This window comes from Mobula hypostoma, chromosome 25 (genome assembly GCF_963921235.1).
Source record: "Mobula hypostoma chromosome 25, sMobHyp1.1, whole genome shotgun sequence".
Lineage (NCBI taxonomy): Eukaryota > Metazoa > Chordata > Chondrichthyes > Myliobatiformes > Myliobatidae > Mobula > Mobula hypostoma.
The window spans coordinates 1,629,546-1,642,685 of NC_086121.1; the positions used below are offsets into that span (position 1 = coordinate 1,629,546).

At 47.6% G+C, this 13,140-nt stretch overlaps 1 protein-coding gene across 1 annotated transcript in view; it reads right to left on the minus strand.

Moving 5' to 3' along the window:
• The window catches only part of LOC134337660 (tumor necrosis factor receptor superfamily member 9-like), a 35,373-nt gene that overhangs the window by 21,589 nt on the left and 644 nt on the right, over positions 1 to 13,140 (minus strand). The window lies entirely within an intron of this gene.

Here is a 13,140-nt window from a genome sequence, read left to right on the forward strand (position 1 = left end):
TGGGACTACTGTGGGGAATGCATATTCCCAGACCCTTTCTGCGCGCGGGATTTTCCCCCTGCTGGTGAAGATGGCCTGGCGCCCTTTTTGCTGCCGGCCCTCTGCCTGCGCGCGCTGTTTCGTGAGCCGGTTCGTGGGTGCCAGAAAGTGGGTCGCCACAGTGTGTCCACAATCTGATTAGTTACATTCTCATTGTTTCTATTTCCAAGTGCAAGACTACAGGATGATAAAAGTTAGTTGATACCCATCTGGGTAAACACAGAAACAGCTCTCTGTTGTCTTTGGAAATCCCCTAGAAATAAAGGTGATTCTGATTCAACACACACAGAAAATGCTGGTGGACGCAGCAGGCCAGGCAGCATAGGGTGAGAACAGATGTGCGTGAAATGGGGGAGATGCATTTGAGAGCAGAGTTGATGGTGGAGGAAGGGAAGCCTCTTTCTTTAAAAAAGGAAGACATCTCCCTCGTCCTAGAATGAAAAGCCTCATCCTGAGAGCAAATGCGGCAGAGATGGAGGAATTGCGAGAAGGGGATGGCATTTTTGCAAGAGACAGGGTGAGAAGAGGAATAGTCCAGGTAGCTGTGAGAGTCCGTAGGCTTATAGTAGACATCAGTAGATAAGCTGTCTCCAGAGATAGAGACAGAAAGATCAAGAAAGGGGAACCCATCCTCCCGCCACCCCATTAGGAATAGGGTTCCCCTTGTCTTTATCTACCATCCCACCAGGCTCCGGGTCTAACGTATAATTCTCCATAACTTCCACCACCTCCAACGGGATCCCACCACTAAGCACATCTTTCCCTCCCCCCCTCTTTCTGCTTTCCGCAGGGATTGTTCCATACGCGATTCCCTTGTCCGTTTGTTCCCCCCATCCCTCCCCACCGATCTCCCTCCTGGCACTCATCCTTGTAAGCGGAACACGTGCTACACATGCCTTTACACTTCCTCCCTTACCACCATTCAGGGCCCCAAACAGTCCTTCCAGGTGAGGCGACACTTCACCTGTGAGTCGGCTGGGGTGATATACTGCGTCCGGTGCTCCTGGTGCAGCCTTCTATATATTGGCGAGACCCGACGCAGACTGGGAGACCATTTCACTGAACATCTATGCTCTGTCCGCCAGAGAAAGCAAGATCTCCCAGTGGCCACACATTTTAATTCCACGTCCCATTCCCATTCTGATATGTCTATCCACAGCTTCCTCTACTGTAAAGATGAAGCCACACTCAGGTTGGAGGAACAACACCTTATATTCCGTCTGGGTAGCCTCCAACCTGATAGCATGAACATTGACTTCTCTAACTTCCGTTAATGCCCCTCCTCCCCTTCACACCCCATCCATTATTTGTTTATTTAATATATATATTTCCCCTCTTTTTTCTCTCTTTTTTCTCCCTCTGTCCCTCTTACTATAACCCCTTGCCTGCTCTGCCCCCTTCTCTCTCTCCCCAAGCTTCCTGTCCCATGATCCTCTCCCTTCTCCAGCCTGGTATCCCTGGTATCCCTCTTAGATCCACCCCTCCCCCTCCTGTCTTCTCCTATCATTCCGGATCTCCCCCTCCCCCTCTCAAATCTCTTACTAGCTCTTCTTTCAGTTAGTCCTGATGAAGGGTCTCGGCCTGAAACGTCGACTGTACCTCTTCCTATAGATGCTGCCTGGTCTGCTGCGTTCACCAGCATTTTTTTGTGTGTGTTGCTTGAATTTCCAGCATCTGCAGATTTCCTCGTGTCTGCGTGACTCCGATTCAGATTTGTTTATCACACGAACATCAAAACACACAGTGAACTGTGCCATTTGCATTGTCAACACAAACACCCAAAGATGTGGTAGGGCAGCCCAGAAGCACAAATATTGCCACACATTATGTCCACAATGTCAGCAGAACAACAACACACAAAACGGACATTGGGCCTTCAACCTTCAATCTCTGGCTGGACTCACACTCCACCTCCAGTCCCACCGACTTTGGTCTTTGACCTTTGGCTTTCTACCTCTGTACTTCCCCAACATCTGGGTATTGATCCCAGGATTCACTAATCACATTTTTGACCTTTGGGCCTCGACCCCAGGATGCGCCAATCGTGAGTTTGACTTTTGGGCCTCAACCGACCCGATCTTTGACCAAAGAGACTTCCAGACTCACATTGACCACCAATCCCGGTGGCTTGTGGGATACACCGGCCCTTGTGACTGCCTCCCGTACAGACCTCTGACTCAAGATTCAGCGATGTGGAGATCGCTGGTCTCTCTGGTGCCTGTTGACCGAATCTGACCTCCAGGATAACCAAACAATGTGAAAAAGACAACAAACCGTGCAAATACAAGAGGAAAAAAAGATAAATAAGCAATAACTATCGAGAATATGGGATGAAGAGACCTTGAAGGTGAATCCATGGGTTGTGGGAACAGTTCAGTGATGGGGCAAGTGAAGTTAACCCCAGTGGTTCAAGAGCCTGATGGTTGAGGGGTAATAACTGTTCCTGGACCTCGTGGTTTGGGTCCTGAGGCTCCTGTACCTCCTTCCTGATGGCAGCAGTGAGAAGAGAGCATGGCCTGGGTGGTGGGGGTTCTTGATGATGGATACTGGTTTCCTGCAACAGCACTCCATGTAGATTTGCTCAATGGTAGAGATGGCTTTACCTGTTATGGACTGGGCTGTAACCATTACTTTCTGTAGGATTTTCCATTTGATGGCTTTGTATTTCCACGCCAGACCATGATGCCAGCAGTCAATATACTCTCCACCACATATCTAAAGAAGTTTTAGATCTCATGCTGAATCTTCACAAACTTCTAAGGAAGACACTGTCTTGCTTTCTTTGTAATTGCACTTAAAGGCTGGGCCCAGGACAAGTTCTCTAAAATGATAACAGCAAGGCATTTAAAGTTGCTGACCCTCTCCACTTCTGATCATCTGATGAGGACTGACTCATGGACCTCTGGTTTCCTCCTCCTGAAGTCAATAATCAGCTCCTTTGTCTTGCTGACATTGAGTGAGAGGTTGTTGTTGCACCACTCAACTAGAGTTTCCACCTCTGTCCTATATGATGATTCATCTCTGCCTTCGATTCAGCCAATGACAGTGGTGTCATCAGCAAACTTAAACATGCAACTGGAGCTGTGCTTACAGTCTTAAGTATACAATTAGTAGAGCAGGGGACTAAGTGCACAACTTAGTAATGCACCTGTGCTGATGGAGATAGTGAAGAGACAGTGTTACCAATGCACACTGACTGGGGTTTTGTAAGTAAGGAAATCAAGGATCTAATTGCATGAGGATGTATTCAGGCCAAGATCTTGAAGCTTATTGATTAGTTTTGTGGCGATAATAGTATTGAATGCCAAGCTGTAGTTGGTAAAGAACATCCTGATATATGCACCTTTGCTGTCCAGGGTTCCAGGGTTGAGTGAAGAGCCAATAAAATGGCATTTGTTGTTGACCTGTTGTGATGGTAAGCTAACTGGAGTGGATCCAAGTTGCTTCATAGGCGGAAATTGCTATGTTTCATCACCAACCTCTCAAAGAACTTTATCACAGTTCACGTATGTTCTACTGGACAACAGTCATTAAGGCACCTCTCCACATTCTTCTTAGGCACTGCTGTGACTGAAGCCTTCTTGAAGCAGGTGGATAACTCAAACTACAGAAGAAAGAGAATAAAGCTATCGGTGAACACTCCAGCCAGTTGATCAGCATATGTCTTCAGTACGTGCCCAGATACCCCATCTGGGCCAGTGGGTTCACCCTCCTGAAGGATGCTGTCATGGCCGCTGCATAGATTCAGAATGATAAGAGTCATCAGGGGCTGTAGGCATTCATGATGGTCTGGAATTTCCACCACACGTGAGATGGCTTACTGGAGATCGTATCTGGATGTCCTGTATCTTACTTGGTCACTGGACCTGAATGCCACGGATCTGGCTATCAGCAGATTGTGGATAGAAACATAGAAAATCTACAGCACAATACAGGTCTTTCGGCCCACAGTACTGTGCCAAACATGTACTTACTTAGAAATTACCCAAGGTTACCCACAGACGTCTATTTTTCTAAGCTCCATGTACCTATCCAGCAGTTTCTTAAAAGACCCTATCGTATCTGCCTCCACCACCATCGCCAGCAGCCCATTCCACGCACTCACCACTCCCTGAGTAAAAAAGTTCCCCTGACATCTCCTCTGTACCTACTTCCAAGCACCTGAAAACTGTGCCCTCTCATGATAGCCATTTCAGCCCTGGGAAAAAGCCTCTGACTATCCACACGATCAATGCCTCTCATCATCTTATACATCTTTATTAGGTCACCTCTCATCCTCTGTCGCTCCAAGGAGAAAAGGCCAAGTTCACTCAACCTATTCTCATAAGGCATGCCCCCCAATCCCGGAGTTATATCCAATTTGATGCTTTCCAAAAGCTCTAGCCCATTCTCTTTCTTAATGTCTAAATGCTCAAGCTTTTCAATCCGCTGTAAGTCATCACTACAATAACCAAGATCCTTTCTTGCAGTGAATACTGACACAAAGTATTCATTAAGTACCTCTGCCATCTCCTCCAGTTCCATACACACTTTTCCACTGTCACACTTGATTGTTCCTATTCTCTCACATCTTATCCTCTTGCACTTCACATACTTGTAAAATGCCTTGGGGTTTTCCTTAATCCTGCTCGCCAAGGCCTTCTCATGGCCCCTTCTGACTCTCCTAATTTCATTCTTAAACTCCTTCCAGACAGCCTTTTAATCTTCTGGATCTCTATCATTATCTAGTTTTTTGAACCTTTTGTAAGCTTTTCTTTTCTTCTTGACTAGATTTTCAACAGCCTTTGTACACTATGGTTCCTGTACCCTACCATCCTTTCCCTGTCTCATTGGAACGTACTTATGCAGGATGTCACGCAAATATCCTCTGAACATTTGCCATATTTCTGCTGGACATTTCCCTGCAAAAATCTGTTCCCAATTTATGCTTCCAAGTTCCTGCCTGATAGCTTCATATTTCCCCTTACTCCAATTAAATGCTTTCCTAACTTGTCTGTCCCTATCCCTCTCCAATGCTATGGTAAAGGAGGTAGAATTGTGATCACTATCTCCAAAATGCTCTCCCACTGAGAGACCTGACACCTGACCAGGTTCATTTCCCAATACCAGATCAAGTACAGCCTCTCCTCTTGTAGGCTTATCTACATATTAGAAACATAGGAACATAGAAAACCTACAGCAAAATACAGGCCCTTTGACCCACAAAGTTGTGCCGAACATGTCCCTACCTTAGAAATTACTAGGGTTACCCATAGCCCTCTATTTTTCTAAGCTCCATGTACCTATCCAAAAGTCTCTTAAAAGACCCTATTGTATCCACCTCCACCACCGTTGCCAGCAGTCCATTCCATGCACTCACCACTCTCTGCGTAAAAACGTACCCCTGACATCTCCTCTGTACCTACTCCCAAGCACCTTAAACCTGTGCCCTCTTGTGGCAGCCATTTTAACCCCGGGAAAAAGCCTCTGACTATCCACATGATCAATGCCTCTCATCATCTTATACACCTCTATCAGGTCACCTCTCATCTTCCGTCACTCCAAGGAGAAAAGGCTGAGTACACTCAACCTGTCTTCATAAGGCATGCTCCCCAAGCCAGGCAACATCCTTGTAAATGTCCTCTGCACCCTTTCTATGGTTCCACATCCTTCCCGTAGTGAGGCGACCAGAACTGAGCACAGTACTCCGTGGGGTCTGGCCAGGATCCTATATAGCTGCAACATTAACTCTTGGTTCCTAAATTCAGTTCCACAATTGATGAAGGCCAATACACCGTATGCCTTCTTAACCACAGAGTCAACCTGCGCAGCTGCTTTGAGCGTCCTATGGACTTGGACCCCAAGATCCTTCTGATCCTCCACACTGCCAACAGTCTTACCATTAATACTATATTCTGCCATCATATTTTGTGAGGAAACCTTTCTGAACACACGTAATAAACCCTACCCCATCTAAACCCCTTGCTCTAGGGAGATGTCAATCAATATTTGGGAAATTAAAATCTCCCACCACGACAACCCTGTTATTACACCTTTCCAGAATCTGTCTCCCTATCTGCTCCTCGATGTCCCTATTACTACTGGGTGGTCTATAATAAACACCCAGTAGAGTTATTGACCCCTTCCTGTTTCTAACTTCCACCCACAGAGACTCCGTAGACAATCCCTCCATGCCTTCCTCCTTTACTGCAGCCGTGACACTATCTCTGATCAGCAGTGCCATGCCCCCACCTCTTTTGCCTCCCTCCCTGTCCTTTCTGAAACATATATAGCCTGGCACTCTAAGTAACCATTCCTGCCCCTGAACCATCCAAGTCTCTATAATGGCCACAACATCATAGCTCTAAGTACTGATCCATGCTCTAAGCTCATCGGCTTTGTTCATGATGCTTCTTGCATTAAAATAGACACATCTCAAACCATCGGTCTGAACACATCCCTTCTCTATCACCTGCCTATCCTCCCTCTCGCACTGTCTCCAAGCTTTCTCTATTTGTGAGCCAGTAGCACAACCGTCTCTTCAGTTCGGTTCCCACCACCTAGCAATTCTAGTTTAAACTCTCCCCAATAGCCTTAGCAAACCTCCCTACCAGGATATTGGTCCCCCTCAGATTCAAGTGCAACCTGTCTTTTTTGTACAGGTTACGCCTGGTCCAAAAGAGGTCCCAATGATCCAGAAATCTGAATCCCTGCCTCCGGTCCAATCCCTCAGCCACGCATTTATCCTCCTCCTCACTCTATTCCTATATTCACTGTCGCGTGGCACAGGCAATAACCCTGCGATTACTACCTTTGAGTACTTGCTTCTCAACTTCCTCCCTAACTCCCTGTAGTCTGTTTTCAGGACCTCCTCCCTTTTCCTACCTCTGTTGTTTGTACCAATATCTACCATGACCTCTGGCTGTTCACCTTCCCACTTCAGGATATCATGGACATGATCAGAAACAGCCCGGACCCTGGCACCCGGGAGGCAAACTACAATCCGTGTTTCTTTCTTGCGTCCACAGAATTGCCTGTCTGACCCGCTATCAGTGCTGTCATCTTCTTCCTTTCCCTATCCTTCTGAGCCACAGGGCCAGACTCTGTGCCAGAGGCACGTCCACTGTTGCTTCCCCCAGGTAGGCCGTCCCCCCCAGCAGTACTCAAATGGGAGTACTTATTGTTAAGGGGGACAGCCACAGGGGTACTCTCTGGTATCCGCCTCTTGCCCTTCCCTCTCCTGACTTTTACCCACTTATCTGTCTCCCGTGGCCCCAGTGTGACCACCTGCTTGTAACTCCTCTCTATCACCCCTTCACTCTCCCTGACCAGACGAAGGTCATCGAGCTGCAGCTCCAGTTCCCTAACCTGTTCCCTAAGGAGCTGCAACTCGATGCACCTGGCGCAGATGTTCATTCAAGGCTTCTGGTTGGGGAAGACTGAATGATTTTGTGGGGACACACTAGACTATGACATTTTTTTAAACAACCTGTTTATTGTTGTAGGCAGTCCAAGTAAAGACCCATTTGGAGAGCAGGGATTACTGCCACCAATCAGGCCAGGAGTCTGGTCCTGATCTCCAAACACTCCTTTCCTCAGACGACCAATAGAAGATTGGTGAATTTCATCATTGACAACATCTGGGCTTTGAGAACAAGTCTGTGGCCTCCTGGGTTTCACTGTGAGCCTACGTTTTTAGAGGGTCATGTGTGTGTAACTGGGACAGTTTGGTAGAGGATCTCTGCATTGCAAATGTTGAGTGCAAGCCCTGTCCTTTTGCAAGCTTCAATAGACAATAGGTGCAGGACTAGGCCATTCGGCCCTTCAAGCCAGCACTGCCATTCACTGTGATCATGGCTGATCATCCACTATCAGTATCCAGTTCCTGCCTTATCCCCATAACCTTTGATTCCACTAACTTTAAGAGCTCTATCCATCTCTGTTTTGAAAGCATCCAGAGACTTGGCCTCCACAGCCTTCTGGGGCAGAGCATTCCATATATCCACTACTCTCTGGGTGAAAAAGTTTTTCCTCAACTCTGTTCTAAATGGCCTACCCCTAATTCTTAAACTGTGGTTCTGGACTCACCCATAAGTGGGAAGATGCTTCCTGCCTGCAGCGTGTCCAATCCCTTAATAATCTTATATGTTTCAATAAGATCCCCTCTCAGCCTTCTAAATTTCAGTGTATACAAGCCTAGTCGCTCCAATCTTTCGACATATGACAGTCCTGCCATCCCAGGAATTAACCTTGTGAACCTACGCTGCACTCCCTCAATAGCAAGAATGTCCTTCCTCAAATTTGGAGACCAAAACTGCACACAGTACTCCAGGTGTGGTCTTACCAGGGCTCTGTACAGCTGCAGAAGGACCTCTTTGCTCTTATACTCAATTCCCCTTGTTATGAAGGCCAGCATGCCATTAGCTTTTTTCACTGCCTGCTGTACTTGCATACTTGCTTTCAGTGACTGATGTACAAGAACACCTAGATCTCGTTGTGCTTCCCCTTTTCCTAACTTGACTCCATTTAGATAATAACCTGCCTTCCTGTTCTTACCACTGTTACGTACCCCGTAACTGGGTTGCCAAACCAGCAGAAATGGATCACTCAGTTGGAGTCTGGAGTACTAGAACTAAGAAAGTTTTATTAAAGAAACAAGCAACAGTAATCGAAAGGATAATAAATGCAACAGTTCAGCGATGATAAACACACATGTGCACAGAATTAAGATAACAGCAGCAATCAAGCTCTATCGTTGTCTAGGGGTAAATGACCAAATTTCAAAATGACTCAAAGTTCAGTCCAGTTCAGTTCGCAGTAATCGTTGCCATGGCGATGGACAACGTGGGGGAAGAGAGACAAAGAGAACAGGAACAACTGATCATTCAGAACGGCTTCACTCACAGACCGGCGAGATTGCTCACAAGCAGCTTTTGGGCGGGTCCTTGGTGATGTCACCTGAGGTCACCGACTGTGACCCCTCCTCCAGATGCGGTCGATCCTCTGCAGTGAACCCGGCACCCAGGCAAGGGCGGACACACACCGGGTTCCCGCTGATCGTACCTTTCCACCCTGGTCGTTGTCTGGTACTTCTCACCCACTCGTGAGAGGCGCACCGCTTCCAGGGTCTCGTTACCTCGGGTGGCGTGTGTGTCTGTCTTAGCGAACCTGTCCCTTTTTATCCCCCTGCTGGGGTATCGCCTGTCCATCACTTCAAACAGCTCAGGGTTCAAAGGGGGAGCCGCTCCAGACAGCTCTCTCTCTCCCACGTCCCTTCATTACACATCTCCAGACGCTGCTCCATTGTTCCTTATCTCTCCTTCCCCTGAGGGCAGGTGGCAGACCAACTGCTGATGTCACTGATGCTAACCCAGGCCAGCAAACATCTTAATTTTATGTGTATTCTCGTAACACCACCAAAGTGGATAACCTCACACTTATCCACATTAAACTGCATCTGCCATGCATCTGCCCACTCACCCAGCCTGTCCAATTCACCCTGCATTCTCATAACATCCTCCTCACATTTCACACTGTCTCCCAGCTTTGTGTCATCAGCAAATTTGCTAATGTTACTTTCAATTCCCTCATCTAAATCATTAATATATATTGTAAACAGCTGCGGTCTCAGCACTGAACCCTGCGGTACCCCACTGGTCACCGCCTGCCATTTTGAAAGGGACCCGTTAATCGCTACTCTTTGTTTTCTGTCAGCCAGCCAATTTTCAATCCATGTCAGTACTCTGCCCCCAATACCATGTGCCCTAATTTTACCCACTAATCTCCTATGTGGGACTTTATCAAAGGCTTTCTGAAAGTCCAGGTACACTACATCCACTGGCTCTCCCTTGTCCATTTTCATAGTTACATCCTCAAAAAATTCCAGAAGATTAGTCAAGCACGATTTCCCCTTCGTTCAGTGAAAGCAACTGTGGTGGCTGGGAGACGAGCATCAGATCAAGGCATCTTCATACTTCAGTTTAACCATAAGGGTTGAGTGACCTTGGTCTGGAGTGTGGTCACTGCAGCTCGAACAGTTTCACAGCTCCTGTCCCACGAGCTTTTGTTGGAACAGCAACAAACACTGAGAAAGGTTTTAGGGCAATGACATCTTGTTTCACGCCTGTCTGCTCTCTGAATGGCTCTGTGGTTAACGTCATCATAGAACCATCATTAGATGGAGATGAATTTCAGGCGGCAGCTGAATTTACGTTGGGTATTGCACACTTTTTTTTGATCAATTAAGTTATAGGCTATAGTGAAGTTGAGGAGTTAACTTTCCATGGCTGCTGCTGCTGCTTTCTGTGCTTGCATTGAGTTGCTGTGCAGTGAGAATCATGTCTACTGTGCTTCTGCACAGATAGAATCCACACTGTGAACCTCAGCAATGAGTTGCCTGTAGAAACTAGCAAGGAGAAGATTCAGCACTTCAGAAGATACTTGGAGCATCCTCCTCCCTAAACCAAGATCTCACCCACAACCTGTGCACACTTCGTGCCAATGTATGAGACGAGAAGGTAGGAAAGTACCATGTGGTGAATCACAAGCCTGGTCCAGACCAGGATGGCAATGACCTCACCCTCTTGCATCCCTCATGGTATTTCTTCGTTGAGGCAAGATAAACTTGGTGACAGAAGTTCTGCACTAGATTTTTGGTAATCAGTATGTACACACCCACAGATCTCCATCTGCATCACCACAGTGAACGTTAGAATCAGGATGGGGTTTTGAAAGTGGGGGTGGGCTGTCAGGAACAGAGTAAGGAACCATTTAGAAGATGTACTGGAGAGAAAGAGAAATCAGGTGATCTGTGTTTAACTGAGGTTAGGCTCACCAGTTTGGAGTCCCCTGGCTTGATCTTGCAGCCCCTCATAGCATCGGCTGCTCACACCCTCCCCCACCGTCATCTGGTACCTCAGCCATGGCAAAGGACGTTTTAAATCTCTCTTGCAGGGCCCCAGCAATTTCTTCTCTTGTTTCCTACTATGTCCTAAGGTACTGTTGGTCAGGACCCGAGTATTTACTGTAGGTGCCTCAGGACCGCTAGCATCTCCTCCTTCACACTGTGGACACCTTCCAGGGCAATAGCTCCCCATCTGTTAGATGGTAAACAAGGGTTCATCTTGCCCATGTCCTGTGGCTGCACACACTGGGCTTGAAAGGGATCTATTCTCTCCACGATTAAGCTTTGTAGAATCTCTTAGGAGACTCCTTTCCGTTATCCACACCAATACACATGTCACTTGCTCAGTCTGGTGTAAGACACAGCTCCCAGCCTGACACTTTTAGCCCAGTCACGGACTCCTGATTTCCCTCTCTTACCTTCTTTATACTCTTCAGGGACTCACTTAATCCCAGCTTCCCGTACCTGACTCACGCTTCTTTCCTTTTCCTGAACAGATCCTTGATCCCTTCTCACCCTGCCAGCCAGGTCCCTCACTCTGAAAGGAACATGTGGTCCCTGAGATATCACGATCTCATGGAGAGCAATTTGAGTGGTTGCATTAAGGTCTGGTATGGAGGGGCCACTGCACAGGATCAGAAAAAGATGCAGACTTAGCCAGCTCCCTCATGGGCAATACCTTCTCCATCAATGAGAATACAGCATCTCTCATTGAGGACCCCATCACCCAGCACATGCCCTCTTCTCATTGCTACAGTCAAGGAGAAGGTACAGGAGCCTGAAAACACTAACTCTACATTTCAAGAACAGCTTCTTCCCCTCCATCATCTAATCCATGGTGAATGGTCCCTGATCACTACCTCATTATTCTGTTCTCTATTTGCACTACTTATCTATTTTCATATATTTGTATTGTAATTTATAGTAATTTTAATGTATTGCACTGTGCTGCTGCGTAGAACAACAATTTCCATGACATATGTAGGAGATAATAAATCTGTTCTGATGTTAAAAGCCAGCAGTCCCTTTACCTACCAACAGCCTCTCTCAAACAACTGTGACTACTTCCAGTCAAATCCCACCAAAATTACTCTTATGCAGTCTTGAACTTCTACATCAAAAGATCTTGTTCCATAACTCTTTGTAAACTGTCCCTGTGTCACTGTCCCAATCAGCTATTCCCCGGTTCCCTTTAAATTTCCTTTGTGTCACGATCGGGACCTTTGACTCCGTGTTTTCCTTTAATTCATTGTTTCCCCGTGTTTCTTGGGCTCTGTAATTAAAGGCACTTGATTCTCAGCAGAATGGTCAGTATATAGTGTCGGGCTTACAGCTGCTTGGGGCTAGACCGTCACCTCACGTCACCGAAGCAGGTGCAAGTAAGTCACCTTGCCGGAATGAGCCAAGTCACATCACCGGAGCGAGTCAAGTCTCCTCCTCAAAGCGAGTGCCAGTGAGTCGCCTCTCCTTGCCGGAGCGAGCCTGTCAAGTTACCGCACCTGAGCGAGCCCGCTATGCTTCCTCACTGGAGCGGGTCCGTAAAGTTACTGTGCCTGAGCGAGCCCGCTATGCTACCTCACTGGAGCGGGTCCGTCAAGTTAACCCGCCGGAGTGAGTCAGGAACCACCGTCTGTAGTTTCGGGGCTGAGTTGAGAGCTCGCCACTGCTTGGAGCCACTTCGTGCCAAGGTAAAGAACTGTCTATCGTTGTGTGGTTTTGTCTCGTTGTGTCCTTGCCTCTGCTGGGTAGGTCCAGCTGTTTGCCGCTACCTTGAGTGGAGAACTGTCTCTTGGTGTTCTGTGTTCTGTGTCCTGTGTCCAAGGAAGAGTCCCGGCTCTGTGTCCTGTGTCCAAGGAAGAGTCCCGGTTCTGTGTCCTATATCCCAGAAGAGTCCTGGCTCTGTGTCCTATGTCCCAAAAGAGTCCCGGCTCTGTGTCCTGTGTCCAAGGACGAGTCCCGGCTCAGTGTTCCCATGTTCCGAGTTCCAAGTCTAGGCTCTGATGTTCCGGGTTCCAAGTCTCAGCTCCGATGTTCCGAGTTCCAAGTCAAAGTCCGGTCCCGAGTCCCAGGCCAAGTCCAAGTCCTGGTCCGGGTCGGGGTCCCGGTCCCAAGTCCCAGGCCAAGCTCAGGCCCTGAGTCCCAGTCTAAGTCCAGGGTCTGAGCCCAACTCCAGCCACACTATTCCCGCTTCCACTTCATTCACTTCTTGATGTCCCTCT